Here is a 14,655-nt window from a genome sequence, read left to right as displayed (position 1 = left end):
ATCGATAATGGCATAATGCCCACCTTAGCCAATATCCAATGAAATGTTCAGTTTTAAAATACGTGGTAATATCAACCCAAGTGTTGTGACAATGTTAAAATTGAAATGGTTTTTCTAAAAGGAAATTACAATTAGTTTCAAAGGGATTTGCGATTGTGGTTAAATTGGGGTTGAGGAAACTAGTGAAATTGGTGTTCAATTTGGGTTAGTGGTTCATTGAAATTGCAATTGGAAGAGCTTAGGTCAGGTAAGTGTTCGTAACCTCATGTTGTGTTTGTTGGATTTTGGTAAAATTCTCCAGGGTTAGCTCTGGTCATGCACTACGCAATCTGCTTGAAGTTGTTTCTTTGTTACTTCTCTTTTTCTTTTGTTCTGGCTTTAGAGAAAGATTTCAAATAAGAGATAAGAGAGACTTGTTGGGTCCACTCCTAGGAAAGAGAGGTACGTCACAATGGACAACTTAAGTACCAAGTTTTTCCTAGGCAGAGTGTATTCAAACTAGTCTTTAGTATTTCTCAAGAGAAATTCTTAATTAAAACAAGAACAAAGATTTTATGCTAAAACAATAATGACTAAAGACTACAAAATAACTCAAATTAAATTAAATGTATGTGCGTTAAAAAAAAAATAAAAATCAAAATCAAAATATTCAAAATACTAACTGTACTCCCCAGCAATGGCGCCAAATTTGATAGGTTGTCGTTGAAGCTATCAAATTAATACTACTTTTCAAGGCAACTTCAGTATTGCCAAGTAGTATTCAAGAAAGTAGATATGGTTAAAGTAACCCTGAGTCGTCTCCCAACGAATACGAAATTGCCTCTTAATATTTGAATCTTATGAATGCAATGCAATGTTCAAGAATAAAAATGATGTTTGGAGAAGGTTTAAAGAACAAATAAGAAACTTAAAAACGATTATAATGAAATAGGCTAATTTCACTGCTTTTCCAAGATAGATTCATCATCGGTTATTCAGAGATAATTCTTCAATTGATTATTATTTAAGTTTCAAATTAATTAAAGTACATTCTTAATTAATTTGAGGGTGATCATGCACTTAACCAAAGTAAATTCTCAATCAAATGCAAAACCTTTCTAGATTATTCACAATGAATTCAACCAAAGTACATTCTCAATCAAATCCTATTGTGTTTAATCATGTATATTCTTAAATCGCCTAACCAAATTAAAAACTAATCAATCAAAGTAAATTCTCAATTAATTATAGTTGAAATTATTACTACCAATCAAAGTACATTCTCAATTGATAGTAAAAACCATTTAATCATATGAAAGTTCCTAAATTAAATCAAAGTAGATTCTCAATTAAACCTAGAAACCCTAGAACTCATATAATCAATATGCATGTAGATTCAAACACATTATGATGCAAAAATCTTTGCTTTTAATTTGATAGAGAGATGAAAGACATAGAGAGAGAACAACTTAAATCAATAATCAAAATAAACAATTGCATTAACATAATTTAACCTCAGAATCCATAATGGAATTACATCAGAATAGTCCTAGATGCTTAACTCTCCATGAATGGAGTTGAATACAAGATGAAATAAGAGAGAGAAGTCGTGAATGAATGAAGGAAGTCAAGTTTGTCTGTTTGGTCCATTTGTATATTATTTTCCAAATAAAATCTGATTTTGGGCCTTGAATTGCCATTTGGACCAATAAAACTTATATTATCAGCTGTACAAATAAACGTAAGAATTTCCAAGAATAATTTATGCAACTAAAAATCTCCTTTTAAGTCCCTTTTTATTTCCAAACCCAACAATTCCAATCATCACAAATTCACTTAAAATCAACCATTTAAGCACAATTATCCCATCAAAAAATTGAATTTGAAAGTGTAAATGTGGGCATAAATATGCATTCATCAGAGGGCACTCAAGTTTGTGAAAAATTATAAACGTAGGGTAAGGGTCAGATGCATGGGTGGCCAACGTAGGTGTACATGAATAACTTATTATGCCTTTTTGCCTTCACGTAAAACTTGGCAATTAAGGAAAATTGTTGATACTCATACTTGTAGGAGATAATTTAACATTAAAATGATGAATAATAAATGGTTGAGTGAGAAATTGGATAGGTCTTTACAAGAAAATCCTAATTTAAGGGTGAATCAAATAGGTTCAAAAGCATTGAGAAAATGGAATACCAATGTTGCAATTTCTAAAGCACGTAGGATAAAGTTAATGCCATCAAGTCAACTTGAGGTGATTTTAAAGAACAGTTTAGAAGGATTTATGACTATGCACATAGGTTGTTGAGGTGTAACACATGATCAACAGTTAAGGTTAAAGTACACACTAATAATGGTGACCTAATGTTCCAGAGATTTTATGTTTGTCTGAATCCATACTACAATTAACTCAACCAATGAAAAGGGAAAATTAGATATTAGGATAAAAGTTGTTTAGTAGTAATTTCATGTACTTTGATTGAGAAAATTATTAGGAAAATTTTGATGTAATTTGATTTTGTACTTTGATTATGTACTTTAATTCTGTACTTTGATTATGTACTTTGATTATGTAATTTGCAACATTTGACTGAGAATTAACTCATTAATGTTATTATATTATAATGTTATTAAGTGAATTATATTACTACCTTGGTATGTATCATGTTGATATAAATCAGGGAGCACATTGCGATTTTTTTAAATAAATGGGGGACTAAATTGAACATAAGTAAATCAAATTTCTTTGATTCTTCATTTCTACTTATTAAAACAGACACTAATACATCATGCATTACGTCAACCTACAAACACCACCCTAAACATTAACCTTAACATTACATCAACAAAAAATACAACCAAATTGCCCACCTAAACCCATCAACCTAAACACAACCACAATATTAAAATGTTTAGCATACCACTAACACACACAACTCCAACTAAAAATTTTATCCTTTTATTCAAAACTTTCACTAAATTTTTCAGATCATAAACCCCCTTCCTTTGCCTCACAATTGTAACATCTCTTTCATCAATGTTTTCTTCATAACACCACTTGAAAAAGTTATAGTACATTCCATTTGAACATCCACCTTGTTACTCACCAAAATAACTTCACAGTCAATACTAACTATCAACACATAAATCCAATAGACATAACGTGAAAAGGGATATTCATAAAACGTTGTAGTGACGACATCCCCAAAATTATCTACCAACACTCTTTGCAACTCTAGCCATTTTTGTTATAGCAATATCACCACACTTGCAAATGGGGATTATCCCACCTCCCCTTCAACCACCACCATGTGATGAATGAGAAACTACTTTCCCAATGTATTGGAACAAGAAGAAGAACATCGGGAAGAAGTCATACCTCTTTCGACACAAGGACTTTGCTCAATTGAGGGAAAAAATTCAATGAACCCCAACCCTCTTCATATACGAACCCTAACCGTCCTCGCTAAACTTTAACTTTAACTTTTAACATTTTCATGTCACTTGGGTTGATCTTGCCACGTATTTTAAAACTAGATAATTCATTGAATATTGGTGAAGGTGGACATTACGCTGTTAGTGATTTAAATATCGTCAGCAAAAATGGTCCAATTGAATAATTTTTACAAAATAACAGATCACTTTGAACATTTAAAAAAGGTGAGAATCATCTTGAACAAAACTAACTAATACAGATAACAAAATAGATATTAAGTCTAATTTTTTATGATAAATTATGGACCAAAAACATATTCCACTCATTTTAATTTCATATATAAGTTGAGGAATTAAAAATATATTTAACAAAAACAAAAATACAAACTTTTTCTTATTTTCACGAGGATAGATTGAATTTTCCAAATCCACCTGCAAAGGCAACACCTTCTCCACCTGCGATATTATCTATCTTGCCCACTTAAGACTCGACGACACCTATCGTCGAACAACATAGTCTTTGCCGCATCAACCATCACCAATGTCACACAACCTCCGTGTGTTCCTTTTATTCCAACTTTTGCTTATCGCAACCCGTCAAGACACAAACAACCTCTTTTTATGTTTTATTAATTCTTATTATTTTGGGATGTTTTATATTTTCTGATTTGGATTACTCACCACTGTTGATCCCTTTGATTTTTTTCTTTGAAAGAAATTTTTGTTGGTACTATTTGGCTTTTTTATTCTCATATGTTTATTCAAATTGGGGAACAAAGGAATTTGAGTAGAGGAAGGGGTATTATAGGGTTCTGTGTGGTGAAGGTGAAGAAAAATGAGAGTGATTTTTGTGTGATTGATAATGTAGGAGTAGATGATGGACATCTTGGTTAGAGAGAATGAAGATTGTAAATCTAGAAAAATGGTCTATGTTTTTGTTAAAGTTGAATGAATTAAGAAGGAGAAATAAAATAAAATAAAAAAGATGATGGAGTGGTTATGTATTCTCTGTTGTATGAAAAATGGAGAGGTTGTTAATTGAGTTGAAAACTGAAGGAGTTGTGATGATTGGGTCTAGGTGATTGATGAATAAACATATCAATAATAATAGTATCAATAATAATAGAAGTGAGAAATATTAGAATTGAAATATGGAATTCATCCTTATAGGCTAAAAAAGTAACCTTTATTATAAATATTTCATTAACTTTTATTTTTACTTATAAACAAAACCCATAATTTATTAAACAAATACAATCGATTAAAACTAAATAAAATACAATAAAAGATTTAATTTTTTTTAATCTAACAAAATAAATAATTAAAATATAAAATTATAAATAATAATTGAATATTTTAAAATATATTTTATTATCATCATAAAATTAAAATAATTAATAACATAAAATAAATTTGATATTTTGCTAATACATGTTTTATATTAAAATAAAATAAAATAAATTTATTTACATTCTTACAATTTATTACAATATATTTTTATACTCAAATATAATATTTTATTCACTGAAATTTTATAATAATTATTTATCTTAACTTAAAATTTATAATTTTGAGAATTTATATTTTACATTAAATTTTTTTAAAAAACTATTTATAAATAATTTTCTAAATATATTAACATATAACCAAATTTTTTTATTACATCATTCTTGATACTTTCAACTCATTTCTCTTCGACAATTAATTAATTTCCACATAGATTAAATATCATATTAACTATATTATAATGTAAAAATTATTATTTTTATTTGATTAAAAGAAAATAAATAAATAAATAAAAATCGCAACATTGATCAAAAGAAAAAACAAACTTATTCCACTTAACCTCAAAATTAAATTAAGAAAATACAACAAAATCAAGTTAAAAGATTACAACAAAAACAATCCTAAAGATTTAACACTTTATGATACCTAAAAATAACATAAAAAAATAATAGACGGATGAAGTGAAAGATAATGGAAATGACATAATAAGGTTATTAGAAAGTTCCTAAGATCTCCTAACGTATTTCTCTCAGATTTATTATATAGAAATTGAATTATGCTTTATTTTAGACTTTTTAGTTGTTATTTTCTTCTTGTAATATCCTCCAACTTCAATTATTTTCTAAATAAATCCAATATCTTTATTATATATTTGATTTTTATGAAGACTTAAAAATATTCAAAAAGATTTTGTCATATTCCAAAAGATTTCAAATTTATTATGTTTTTGATGATTTTTATAATTAAATAAGATATTTATTTCAAAATATCAAAAAAAATCTAAAGTATTTGTCTCAAACTATCTTTTATCATAAAGATTATTGAATTATCAAAGTTCTTTTTGTGCAAAAAAATAAATAAACTATTGTTACCCATTCCTTCTTCATGGCTTACTCAAATTCAGTTTGGCTCAGCCAATTAGTTTTTCAATAGTCATCATTTTTCTTCACTTTTTGATGTTTCTCTTGCCTTTTTCATTTTGACTTAATTTCTTGTAGTCTAGATAATTTATGACCTTAAACCTATCTTCAATTGCATTAATACACCTCAAAATAATAAAAGAACATTTATTCAACTAAAAAATTATTTTTAACCTCTCAAGTTCATTTAGATATCTTAGAATAAATCATGATTAAAACAAAATTTTAAGCACAAAAGTCAATTAAGAAATCAATATTAAAAGTTAAATGAAGTTATAAATATGCATTCATTAGTTGACCTTTGGTCATAGCCGACTCAACCAACATTTGACCCAGACAGCTTAGTTGAAGCCCGTTGGATTGAATTTCACTCAGTGTCGACTCAATTTTATTTTTAATTTTGACCACGACTGACTCATCCTTGATCGATCAGGTCAAATTCAGCCTAGACTGACTCGGTCGAATTTCCATTGACGTCATCTCAGCTAATTTCGATCGAGACGAACTCGATCGAATTTTGATTGAGCTCTACTTGACTAAGTTTCAGTCCGAATCGACTTGATCAAATTCTTGCCAAGGTCAACACTGTCGAATTTCAGTCTGGACCAACATGGTCTAATTTCGGTCTGAGTCGACTTCTTTGAATTTCGAGTAGGGCTAACTCGGTTGAATTTAGGTCGGGGCTGGCTTGACCAAATTTTTGTTGGGGTCGACTCGATCAAATTTCGATCGGGGTCGACTCGTTCGAATTTTGGTTGGGGCTAACGAGATAGACTTTCAATCAGGCTTGACTCCCCAACATATTTGTCGGACTCGACTTCGCCAAATTTTGGTTGGACATTGTTAGCAACAAGGGAAGAAATGAAGATAGAATTTCTTAATGATGACAAAAAGAAGGTCCAAGAATCCAAAACACTGCAAATGATGTTAGAAGATTGGTTGTTTACTTTTAAGCTTTTATAATAAGTCATTTACGGTTATGCATTGGACTTAGAAGAATACACAGCTAATTGCATAAGATTACACAAGTAAGAGTTTTATTTCAAAAATGCTCTAGAATAAACAATTATCATAATTGATAATCGATTACACCAGTTAATCACACTTGGTAATCGATTATCATAAAGAGAAAATAATTTTTGAAATAGCTTAAGAAATAATTGATTACCACTTATGATAATCAATCTTCAATGAAAATTGTGAAAAGACTCTTAAGCTTTTTAACCTAATTTTCAAATATTGTGTCTATATACATTTTGCTTAAGCGAAATTTCGAACAAATGATTCATTTTAGAGGTTTAATGTGGTGTTGTAAAGAAACTCTTTGTGCTTTTGAAAATTGAAGTGTTGGTAGAAGTGAGAGCTTTCACTTAATGTGTCTAAGTGATTGTGTACATCTATTGTGACTAGGAAAAGTTGTACATTCTTTGTGTGTCAAAGAAAGAGTTGTTTGTGCCTTCAAAAGAGATGCTTTCTAAGATTTACTATACTATTTGTTATTGTAAGTTCTTGTTATTTTTAGTGATTAGTTAATCCCTCTTCAGAGAGATTAAGAACTGGATGTAGGGTCTTTTAATTTGAACCAATATAAAACTATCTATGCAACTTCCTCTTTCCCTATATTATTTATCCTTATTGTTCTTTTTTAAACGAATAAATTTGTTATGAAATCAATCCATAAAAAGAGAAAATTTTAAAAAGGCACAATTTTTATTAAGTAAATTAGTTCACCCCTCTCTTGGTTAACCTCATGTGAACATTCTGCTGTGTGATTCTAATACTTGTCTTGATGGAGTTTCGGTCAAGGCTGATTCGGTGGAATTTCAGTCGAGGTCAAATTTTTATTAGGATATTTTCAGATGAATTTCAATTGATGATGACTCGAGCCAACCTTTAGGAAAGGAAGACCAAGATTGACCTTCGATTGGGGATGACTAGGTTGGCCCTCAACTGGAAACCTTAGACAAATTTTAATTTTGAAGTTATAAAATAAAAAATATCCAATCTAAATCAAATTAAATAGATTGAGATTTAGAATTTCAAAATCCAAATCCAATTAAATGAATTGGATTTAAAATCCAAAAATATAGATTTGAATTTGAAATAATACAGACTTAAAACAACATCGATTCATGTTATTATGAATTAGATCTCAAAATTGGGATCATTTGTCCATCTTACCACAATCTAATCAACTTTGTCTTAAGATTATCGGAAGAAGAGATGTTGGATATGATCATTTTAAAAGTTACACACCAAAAAAAATAATATTGAGCAAAAACACAATCAAAACAAGAAGACTAGTTGGAATAAAATTTGTAACGTTACTCCCATTTTTCATTTTCTTAACTCTCCCTAAAACCTTTTCCTTCTTTCTCTATAATTTTCTTTCTTTAAGTTTTTATTTGATTAAATTTTCGAATAAAATAAGTTTCTATTTACTCTAAAAATTTCTTCTATCTTTTCAAATAAAAGATTTCACCGTAGGTTTTGATATTGTATAAATTTTGAAACAAATTAGTATTTGTGAAATTGTCCAACAAGTATATATGTTATACTTTAATACTTGTATAAATTTTGAAACAAATTATTCCTATTACTTGTGTGATTAAGTCTTACCAAAGTCTTTTCATCTAATTCTATTAGAAAACTGAAATATAGCAGTAGGCTTAGTTCCTTTCAGAACTTCAATTCGTTTTAGCTACTTTCTTTTCTCATAAATATTATAGTAAAAATTATTCACTCAACACCAAAATACTTATTAGGTATGCATTTATCATATAAACATTTGTGCATAAGTTAACTATGTTATTAACATAAAACAAGATTAAAGTGTTTTATTTGCAATATAAATTTATGTTATCGTATGGCGAACTATAAATAGTTTATGAGCTTATTTATAAATTATTTCAAACATTTACGTTACATTAAGTTATCAAGAAAAGATAAATTACTATCAGGCCAATGTTCTAAAAATATACCTCAAAAGAAAGTAATGTCAAGTCTAACTATGTATCTGATATAATGTATGATTTCGTCTTAAAACTAATTAATATTTATGGCATTAACCAACATATGTATAGATTGTACTCTAAAACTTCATTATATATATTACATTGACCTAATAGTAATTTATCTTTGAAATAACTTGTAAACAATTCATAAACTATTATTGGTCAATTCCACAAATGTTAATTTATTTTAAAATGAATTTTTTTATGTGATTTCAAAACCAAATTTTCATATTGAGTGAATAAATTTCAATGTAAATAAATATTATATTTACGGAGTCGAATGTAGTATAAGAAAATGATTTTCATGGACTTTCTTAGTCTTCTGTGCATTATGTGAGTTTCCTTCTGTTATATTTTTGATGTTCGTCCTCCATAAATGAATGATAGTGTATTTGTAAAAGATACTTTGACACCCAAATTAAAAGATGGTGCTTCACATAGTAATTGATGTTGTATAAAAAAAGAACTTAAATCATTTAGCTTGATGTGTATACTACTTATAAGATGGTTATAAATACTATGAATTCTTACCTATAGGGTTATGATGCACACAGTGACCCATTTACCTTTGATGTGTATTATGCTAAGTTAAATAATAACATCTAGTAAAATATGACAAACAAATTTATGACCGAGTGGTAAAAGATTGGCTTGTGATTAGGTAGCTTAAATCGTGTGTAGTACATAAATCCTCTAGTCTTCTCATGATTTAAAGACGTGTAAAAAACTTTTAGTAAAATAATTATAATTAAAATAATTATAGTTGACCTTACTGACAACCGATATTTGGTGATTGTCTTGTACCACAAAACAAATGCAGAAAAAAATTACATATTTATTAATAACCTTACTGACAACCTTACTGGTACAAATATTTTTATGTTGAGTGAATAAATTTCAGTGTAAATAAGTATTTAGAATGAATTCAAGAAATCAAATCTACTAGTATATTTTATTGTTAACAAAGTTAGTTGAAATGACTTCTAAACAAAGTTAATTAGGAAGTTATTGGAAAAAGTTGTGAAGTCCCATATCACCTAATCCAAGTAACAAATTCATGTAATACAACTTATATATTTGTTGACCAGTTTCACAAATGTAAATTTATTTAAAATGAAGTTTTATATGGTTTTAAAACAAATGAAAATATCTAATCTAAATTTCCATATTGAGTGAATAAATTTCACAATAAATGTTTATAAGAAAAAAAGTATTTAGAATGAATTAGGCTTCTCAAATAAATAAAAATATACTATTTTAGTTGTTAGTTAAGAAGACTTCTATGAAAATTAATTGCACAAGTCATAAAAAAAATACTCAGAAAATCTGGTATCACCTTACTCAAGTATCAACTTATACATAAGGATATGCTAATTTATTTTAAATTAAATATTTATATGGTTTCAGATCCAACAAAATATCTACAAATCTCACATCACCTATTAATACATTCAAAAATTAATGTATTACATGATTAAAAAAAGATCAATACACACATTAGTAAATGAAACTCAAATGAACAAAATAACTAATAAAATGTATTTGATTTCCAGAGTACACATGAAAAAGAAGGTTGAATACTAAAAAAAATATAAACATATATTTTAAAGAAATTATTTAAATATACCTTTAAATCAAAAGTATTTTTAACATACAAGATATTTGTTTCGGCCTTTAATATTTTAATATTTTTTAGTTATGGGAGATGTATGGAAAATTTGATTTTTAATTTTTCTTCCATATGAATTTAAATTATGTAATATCCCAATTACATAGTATTAATATTACAAAGGAACTGTCACATGTAGATTAGTTAACAAACAGGAATATAAAATTAATTTACAGTCATTTAACATAATTATAAAAATAAATTTTATATACAAGATAGTTTTGAGAAAGTTAAATATATGTTGTCCTTCTATCCAGAGCTTGCTCTATAAAAATCTCATCACCCTCTGTTCATACTTACCAGATAATCATAGCCGAAACACATGAGCAATAAGTAGGGTTGGGCAGAATTAACTTAAAATACTTAAACTATAGTTAATCCATATTTTTTTAAACTTAAAAAACTAATAATACAGTTAACTAAAAACTAATTAAACTAATTAATAGTACAATTTAAAAATATGAACTATTTTATATTAAGTACAGTTAACTGCAGTTTAGGTTTATACATGCTTTTCCAATCACGGCTTCATTTTGCTTTCTGCCTTACATCCTGTTCATCCTACTCACTCGATGCTGCTGTTGAAGGTTGTCGCTGTATAATTCAGTTTAAAATTAGTATAGTTAGTAGTTCAGTTCAGTTTATTTTGTAGTTTAGTACAGTTTAGTATAATTCAGTTCAGTACAGTTTAATAAAACAAAAAATAGTTCAGTTCAGTTTTTCTGAACTATTTTTTAGTGCAGTTCAGTTTTTCTGAACTAATTTTTAGTTCAATGCAGTTTTTAGTAGTGCAGTGCAGTTTAGTTTGATTTGTCCACCCCTAGCAATAAGAACACCTAAATACATAAGAAAACAAAACAAGGTAAGCTAATGTAAACATAATTATCATATAATAATTAAGATTCCAACCTAGATCACATTCCAAGCCAAATAATCAAACACCCTATAAGAATGCAATAAACTTAGATTCGACTCATTCAGATATCGTATGAATATCGAACTATGGTAGTTCATGCACTTGTAGTGGTGAAACAGCTAGCCCACCCCAAACTACCACATAAGGTTAGTTCGTTAACAAATGTTCCCCTCGACTAGGATCTCCTGCTATCATCTTTCTCTACTTGAGAATGAATGACCATTAGAGTGTGATGAACCAATATTTTATTCACTTCACTTAGCTTATTGTACCGAATTTAATCAGGGAATTGTGCTTAAATGTTCGGTATTTTTCCGTTTTCGTTAATTGTGCTTAATTTGATCAGAAATTCTTATTTTGACTAATTTGAATTATCTGAGCTTATTATTTTCATTATTGATTGTAAGGAAAAAATTTGGGACATTTGGAAAAACATTCACACACTCTGTTTGAAAGAAACTACACTGCGTTGATTTAATTTGTGTGGAAAATTGAGCAGAATTGGCTTAGAAGCAAGACACATCACACGACTCCATAGAGAAGAAATGCATTAACTTTGGATGTGCAGATTTGTTTTGACCATATTCTTCCACTCCACATAAGCATTTGGTCTTGGACCTTAATTGCAAAAGAATCTCACGGACCAAATTCATTTGCTGAAATATGAATAAAATTATGAAGACATAGACACATGGGAAGATATTCCCTTGTCACGGATGCTGCAGAGAATGTTGGAAACACAATTTTCTTGTCTTCATTTTAGTTTTTTTTAAAAAAACATTGTTACATGTGAAAAGAAGTGCAGCGTTTGGTTTTGTTTTCTCGACTTAAAACACATATGGACAATTGTTTGGAAAGCATTAACCGGTAGTGGAATAAACGTGGGACCCTCCATTAGGAAAGGAAATATTGTTCATGAAGAGGGGTCACGTTGAAGGAAGCAACTCACGGCAACCATCAATCTTCTTTCTCTTTTGGAAAAGAAAGACACCCACAAAATGAGAGAGTTTTATTGGATGCAAGTAGGAATGTCTGGAAGTATTCCTAGAAGTGCAACCATCCAAATATTGCATTCATTTGGGCTCCACATCTACCCTTCACAAACTCCAACTTCCAACATAATTGAAGAAGCAGCTGGTCCAGCAGAGATGACACACGGTCCTCCACATCCAGAAGCTTTGGAGCTTCATTATGAAGGAAGCTGCACCATCCAGCAAAGAGGAGATTCTCGGTCCAGCAGTGGAGAAGGAGCACGTCCAAGCGGCCCAGAGTTGGTGTGTACGATGCTGCAAAGGAGAGCATGGTGATTGAGTAGAAGCGGTCTGCACGTCCTGGAAGAAAGCTTCCACGCTGGAGTTGCTGTTTTTATTTTTAGAGAAGCTTGTAGGTGCACGGTGATGGCTGGAAATTAGGAGGAGAAGCAGTTGGTCCAGTGGAGAGGATGCTCACGGTCTTAGTCTAATCCAGCAGCTTGGAGGAAGATGGACACAATCCAGCAGAGAAATCAACATTCCAGCAGAGTGGAAAGCAACCTCCACGGTCCAGTAGCAGCTGCACGCACATGGAAGGCCTGTTTTCAGGCAGAGAATGGAAGCACACAGCAAGAAGGGAAGCGGCTTCTGGTCTGCAGCAGAAAGGAGTTGGTGATGAAGCATGCATATTCCAGTAACCAAAAGCAACAATACATGGTTCACGTGAAATCCAGCACTTGGAATGTGGGCACCACGCTTCAAATGAATTTGTCATCAAGCAGAGAAGCACATAACAATGAAGGGCCTTTGCTTGTTTTAATTGGCACGCACAAGGTAATATGATGGAAAAATTGGCTGGAAAGAAGGAGTGAACAGGACCGAATTTTGGCTATAAGAGAAAGGGGAGTTCCAGAGATTGATATACGGCCTTGAGGCCTGGAAGGGGTCTCGGTTCTTCTCTTCCAGATCGCTCTCTGATTTTCTTTTCCATTCCAAACAGTGTAATAGTGTAGAATTTTAATTCTGAAGCAATGTAATGCGTTGCAGTGTTTGCAAGTTTGATCATTTCTTTGATATTTCCACAGGATTTTGTTTCAGCTTGATGAATTTGATTTTCAGTGAAGAGATTTTAATTTTACCGTTTCTTTTATTTTATCGTTTATTGTTTTCCTACACCGTTAAATTCTATCGTTTCTGAATATTTACTGTTCCTTTTTTTTTTTAACGTTTTTCACTGTTTAGTTTTTATTGTCTTTTAAATTTATTTTAGTATTTTTAATTCAATGTTTAAATCCCAGTTTTAATTTATTTTAATTTTTCAGCTGTTTTATTTAATTTCCAATCTCCAATTTAATCTTACCGCCGCATTCAACCATAGCACCAAAAACACCCCCCCTTCGTGTTAGATCTGAGACTGAACCCAATTTGGTCCTCGAGAGACGACCTAGGAGTCACTTCCTAGTCTATACTGCATTATTCTTAATTGCACATCAAATTTGATCGGCCGCGACAGCTGTATCAGAGTGTCAAGATAAACTACTAGTACTTAGTTTCTTACATTCATACTAACAACACATTGATAACCATCATTAAGAATTATCCTTAAAACACTTATAAACCTCACATCCATTTAACCACATATTCCAAAACATATCACTAAGTATCATATACATTACATCATATAAATCCAAGCACAAATAAGAAATAGAAAACAAATCAATCAAACAACTTCAACTCATTTGTCCAGCTAACAACCTTTGCCCTACAAGAATCTAAACAACAAGCCTCTCAAACTAAGCAAGCTGGCTCGCTTAGCCTCTGCAACTCTATGCCAAAAACCCCAAATACTCGCCCAACGAGATTCTTCACTTGTCCAACAAGTTCCAAACAGCAAGCTCTCCAAGCTAAGCGAGCTGGCTCGCCCAACCCCTAAAACCCAATTAGTGCCAGAACTTCCCTAAACTCGCCCAACGAGCCCTTGTTGCTCGCCTAGCCTCACTACACAATTTTACAGCACCAAAACTGCCTAAACAACAGACTACACATGACCTATTATAACCATTTTTACCAACTTCTAACACTCCTAAATTGAATTATAAACTACCATACCCAAACAAATGTGTATAACCTATCTTATACTAGTTTAACACTATTATGCAACAAGATTTCAACTTAAAACAACTAAATCCTCAACTTATAGATCAAAATCGAATTCCACAAGTTCTAGCTAACTTTTAACCAA

The sequence above is a fragment of the Vigna angularis genome, chromosome 8 (genome assembly GCF_016808095.1).
Source record: "Vigna angularis cultivar LongXiaoDou No.4 chromosome 8, ASM1680809v1, whole genome shotgun sequence".
NCBI lineage: Eukaryota > Viridiplantae > Streptophyta > Magnoliopsida > Fabales > Fabaceae > Vigna > Vigna angularis.
Note: the sequence above shows the minus strand (reverse complement) of the source record.